The 6000-nt window shown below is 36.5% G+C and overlaps 1 pseudogene across 1 annotated transcript; it reads left to right on the top strand.

Annotated features, from left to right (window-relative positions):
- Positions 1–1743: 1743 nt before the first annotated feature.
- On the top strand, positions 1744–2646 carry LOC306639175 (olfactory receptor 4C11-like; annotated as a pseudogene). The gene has a single exon. The product of its transcript is annotated as an olfactory receptor 4C11-like (transcript).
- Positions 2647–6000: the final 3354 nt, after the last annotated feature.

The following is a 6000-nucleotide window of genomic DNA, read 5'->3' as shown; positions in this document are numbered from 1 at the left end:
GAATTCAGTATATGTGTGTAAGAGGGGCATTACAAGATTTTCACAAAGCACTTCCCAGATTATAGACCTATGAGAAAACATACCAGGTTAAAAATTATAGATAGAAAAACTCAATATTCTAATGAAACATTTTTTGCTTCATTTAATTATTCATTTATTATTCATTGTACACAAATGGGGTACAACTGTTCATTTCTCTGGTTGTACAGGAAGTAGAGTCACAACGTTTGTGTAATCATACATGTACATAGAGTAATGATGTTTGTCTCATTCTACCATCTTTCTTTCCCCCCACCCCCTCCCTACCCTTCATTTCCCTCTACACAATTCACCATTCCTCCATTCTTCCCTTACCCCATCCCATGCCTGTTATGTATCATCATCCACCTATCAGAGAAATCAATTGGCCTTTGGTTTTTTGGGATTGACTTATTTCACATAAGATGATATTCTCCAACTCCATCAATTTACCTGCAAATGCCATAATTTTATTCTTCTTTATGGTTGAATAATATTCAATTGTGGGGCTGGGATTGTGGCTCAGTGGTAGAGTGTTCACCCAGCATGTGTGAGGCCCTGGGTTCGATCCTCAGCACCACATAAAAATAAAATAAAGATGTTGTATCCACGTACAACTAAAAAGTATAAAAAAATATTCAATTGTGTTTATATACCACAGTTTCTTTATTCATTCGTCTATTGGAGGGCATCTATTTTGGTTCCACAATCTGGCTATTATGAATTCAGCTGCTATAAATATTGGTGTGGCTGTGTCACTGTAGTATGTTGATTTTAAGTCCTTTGAGCATAGACCAAGGAGTTGGATAGCTGACTCAAATGGTGATTCCATTTCAAGTTTTCTAAGGAATCTCCATACTGCTTTCCAGAGTGACTGCACCAAATTGCAATCCCACCAACAATGTATGAAATAAATATAAGTGTATAATCAAGAGAGTAAAGAGTAGTTTCTTTCTAATATGCCCTCTTGTATTATCCAAGACATTTAATCATGCATTTTCTTAAAGTAGTATAACCATCAGTAAACTGATTTCTTAAACCAAGGTGCATTGGTAAGAGGTTGTGGAAATAGATTTTAGAGAATGTATTGAATCCAAGATACTAATGGGATGGAAGATAAAATGGACACAAAAATGAATGAAATTAACTGAGAAGAGTTTCATTGGGTAGGATTCTCCAGTATTATTAATTCTTAATTTTATGGAATAGTGTTTTAAAGATTGCAAAGTGCAGAGTTAAAATTATGATACAAGAAATATATGCATAGATGTGTTTATATATGTGATATGAAATCTTTTTTTTTAATTTTGAAGGCCAGAGTAAAGTAGAATAAGTATTTGCATTCCATTTTTGATATAAGAAGGCTGAGTTGCAAAACAATCACTCATCCAAGGAAAGAACAAATTCTGCAGATCTCAATCTAGTTAAGAAACAATATAGTTGAAGGACATTTGTCTATTATTTTCCAAATGCAAAAAAAAAATAATGATAATAATTTGCTCCAGCCCAGTGAGTTTTGGGGTCAACAGAGAAATCTAGAAGAGTTGAGGACATCACAGTCTTAAAAGATGCCAGGGAATTTTGTCTCACCACAAACGAACACACATAGTAGAATCAAAGAATTTATATATCAGCATACTGATATTTTAAAGATGTCTGTTACTTTCTCCTTTATGCACCTAAACATTTGTCAACTGCATGCTGCCCACAGGCACTGACATGGTGATGTATAATGGCAGTGTGACTGAATTCATTCTGTTTGGGCTGACACAAGATGCTGGCAAACAGAAGGTAATATTTGGGATCGTCTTGATTCTTTACCTCATGACTCTGCTGGGGAACTTTCTTATTGTGGGGACCATTAAAAGAAGCCAGACACTTGGGAGTCCCATGTATTTTTTCCTTTTCTATCTGTCCTTTGCTGATGCTTGTTTCTCTACAACCATAGCCCCCAGACTGATCATGGATGCCATTTCTCAGAAGAAGACTATTTCCTACAATGAGTGCATGACTCAAGTTTTTGCAGCCCATTTCTTTGGCTGCATGGAGATATTTGTGCTCATCCTCATGGCCTTTGATCACTATGTGGCCATTTGTAAGCCCCTGTGATACACAACCATCATGAGGCAGCGAGTCTGTGGTGTGTTGGTGACTCTGGCCTGGGTGGGAACTTGCATCCATTCCTCAGCACAGATTTTCCTGGCTTTGAGATTGCCCTTCTGTGGCCCCAATGCGATTGATCATTATTTCTGTGATTTGCAGCCCTTGTTGAAACTTGCCTGCATGGACACTTATGTAATAAATTTGCTAGTTGTTTCTAACAGTGGAGTCATTTGCATGCATGGTGAGTTTCACAATCTTACTTATGTCCTATATTCTCTGAGAAACCGCAATGCAGAAGGAAGGCAAAAAGCCCTTTCCACATGCACCTCCCACATTATTGTTGTTGTCATATTTTTTAGTCCATGCATATTTATATATACTCGTCCACCAACCACTTCTCCAATAGATAAGATGGTGGCTGTATTTTATACAATTGGGACACCTTTACTGAATCCTTTGATCTATACACTGAGGAATGCAGAAGTGAAAAATGCCATGAAAAAATTATGGTGTAGCAAAATATGACTTTACTTGATAAATGATATGAGAATTCTAATGTACACTCTCTCACCAGGTTAGTTTTTATTACATGTAATAGAAAGATAAAATATTAGTGATAAACAAGATCTCTGTGTATGTGTGTGTGCATAAATCATAATCTCATACAATCCTCTGTAATATATATATATATATATATATATATATATATATATATATTATACCTGACAAATCACAAAATGATTGTGATGTAAATTTGTGTATACTAATACCTTTCCCAGATTTTATTCTAGTCCCGTTGAAAGTGGTCATAAGAGTAATCCATAAGAAACAGGACAGAGCTAAAATTGTTGTCATGTCAAGCTAAAGATTAGAGAGAATGCTTCTACAAAATGCTACTCTGGAAATTTCATGTTTCACTGAGGAAGTATGGAGTGATACATGCTCAAACACCTATAAAATGATGAAAGTCCAATGGAAACCTAGGCCTTACCTACAAAGTCTCTCAATGTTCAGTGAATACAGAGGGAGGAGGAACCCATTATTTGGATGAGTTTGGCAGAGTCAGCCAGCCTGTCTCTTGGGGTGGGAGTGGGGGCATCTTTCACATTGCTCTTCACAAGAGAGAGGGAGGAGGTCCTGAGAGGGTTTGGCAGCTGGAAGATGCAGAGGAGGGAGAAAGATCAGTGTAAGAAGAGAGAGAAGGTGAAAGGAAAGTGTCGATTTTTCCCCAGGTAGGAAGAGCTTTTTTGACATTCACATTTGACCATATGAAAATATACAGGAAGTGATAGTTTCAGGATATCTCTGTATCACTGCCCTTAGTAGCTTAGCTTCTCAGCTGTTGTGCTTATTTAGATTCCAGAAATGAGGAAAGAAATGCTTATTTTTCTCTCTTAATAGTTTCTTAAAATTTTAACTTTAGATAACCTGGAAGTAATGGTCCAGTCTAATGTTTCTCACCTTTGGTCTTTTAGCATTGTATAAATGTGTTTTAAGCACTTCTCATTTTGAAGTATTTTCATTTTAAAATATCTAATCTGTGTGTATCATGCACACTCACCCCCCACCCCCCTTATAAACTCACAATCAAATATGATCATGCTCTTTCTATACCTGAGCATAGGAGTGCAACCACGGTGGCACCCAGATGCACCACTCTAAGTGATTTAGGCTCATGAACAAAGAGCATGATGTGCTTTGTATATAAATGGGCATTTCTGTCAACTGAACATAAAATGTCATTGTGTTCCACAAAGACTTGCAATCACTCTGACACAGGCAATTGGTGACAGAGGATACTTTGACATGCCAAGAAGTATATCTGTGAAAGTTCTCAGTTCCATACTGGCAAGTGGCAACTTTGTTTATACCCTTCCTAGAAGAATATTCAGTTTTTTATAATTTTAGTCTTCCAATTCTGTTTTTAAACATTTGACTCTAGTCCTACAAGGGATATATTTAAATTTAACTGCATCTTACATAAGCAGGACATCATAAAATTAAACTTTATTACTTGCCTCTCTCGGATGCATCAAATAATATAGTATGAGAAAATATGTTATCAATGTCTGAATGAAAATTCAGAAAGTTTCACGAATTTTCTGTTGTTAGATAGCACAGCCCCAATTCCCATGGATTTTGAACAAGTCCTCTATTAGAAATTTAAAACCATCCAAATGAACCCATGTATCCATGAACTACCCTCTCTCTATCCACCCTCCCCTATAGCACAGCAAGGTAACTATGGTTGACAACAATTGTCTATTTCTGAATCACAAATAAGGAAGATTTTGAATGACTGCAGAACAAAGGAATAATAAATGTTAGTGATAGATATACCAGTTACAATGTTCTGATCATTACATGTTGAGATATCACCTTGTACAATGTAATGCCATGAAATTATTGTCAATTAAAAACATACACAAAATTTTTAAAAATAAACTAAAATGTCCAAGAAGTGTTATTTTCCAACTGTCAAAATTTCCTTCCACTGAGGCACAAAAGCATTACAAAGGAAAACTTGATGGTGAAGTCTGAGTGAACAAAGGAGAGAGAATTATTAAGGAAGGAGAAAACTCTTGCTTATCTTGGTTTCTTACTAACCTGGCTCACTTGTTTATGGACCTGACAGATGTTAAAATTCTCTTTTTTCCCTTCCTTTTTGGGACTTTTTCCCCACGTCTTTTCAAGATACCTGCCTTGGCATTTCTATTATAGTTTTTTTGATGTGGAAGGAAAATGTCTACTCCTTGTGATTCCTGGTGATGCCTCCTTAGGTCTTTAAAATGTTGTGACCCTTTGGGGCTGGTACCCAAAACACTCTTATGACTCCCTTTGGCAGACCATGAATATCTTATCCTGAGAAAGCCTATCAATATAAAAACAGTGTAGGTTGATGTCACCAGCAACCCTCACCTGATTATTATAATTTTTTTCCTAAATCGGCCGGTGACTCATTCTACCTAGGTGTTTCTGATCTCAGTCTTCTAGAACCGTTAGTGGGGAAGCTTCTATGCTCTCAGAGCAGACATGCAGGTACACACACACACACACACACTCACACACAGCAATTTGACGTGAGCAGCAGGCACATCTCCACAAGGGTTTTCCAAAGCTATTTTCACAAACCATTTTCCCACTTTACACATTGACCAAGGGTTTAAATCCTTTTCCTAGTTTTGCAAATTCATACCTACATAAGCTCCTCTGGTATGGAAATAGGCAGTGTGATCTGGACACACTTGTAATTTCACATGCACTATATCTAGTCAGACTTTAAAATTTTACATATTAAAACATGAGAGTTGTTGGTTCATGAATGACTTGTTTATATCAACAGTGGATCTTGAGAAAATTCATTTTCATTTAGAAAGGGGCAGTACATTATTTTAATGCAATAATCCATTTCTTTGCATTCACTGTAAAGATACCTTTTAGAGAAAAATTTTTGTAAACTTAAACTTATCTGAAAACAGGAAATTTCTAAGCAAATTGAACAAGGACAAATTTTAGAGATGAAGAGGAAAGCAGAGGTGTGGGTGGAGGAAAATGATGTTTGAAGATCAGTTTCCTACTGGGTTAGAGGAAGAAGTCAAGGTGATCTCATAAAATACCCAAGGCAGCTCCAGTAAAGTCATTTGGTGATTTTTATGGTGAAAGGGCCATTTTTAGTTCCCTAGCTCTACATTTCGGTTTCAGGATTCTTTTCAAAATAAATTAATTAATAAATAACCCTCAGAATTTAGGAAAGAATTAGGAAGAATCATTACTACAGTGTCAACAGATAATAGGAAGGATAATTTTGAAGTAATTTCAGCACCGGTCACTTCAAAGAGCTGGGTGACAGAGGGGCGATGTAGGCCCAAGAGGGTGGCA

This window comes from Sciurus vulgaris, assembly GCF_902686455.1.
Source record: "Sciurus vulgaris genome assembly, chromosome: 11".
NCBI classification, from domain to species: domain Eukaryota; kingdom Metazoa; phylum Chordata; class Mammalia; order Rodentia; family Sciuridae; genus Sciurus; species Sciurus vulgaris.
The sequence above is the reverse complement of the archived record's forward strand: the minus strand, read 5'-3'. Positions and strand labels throughout refer to the sequence as shown.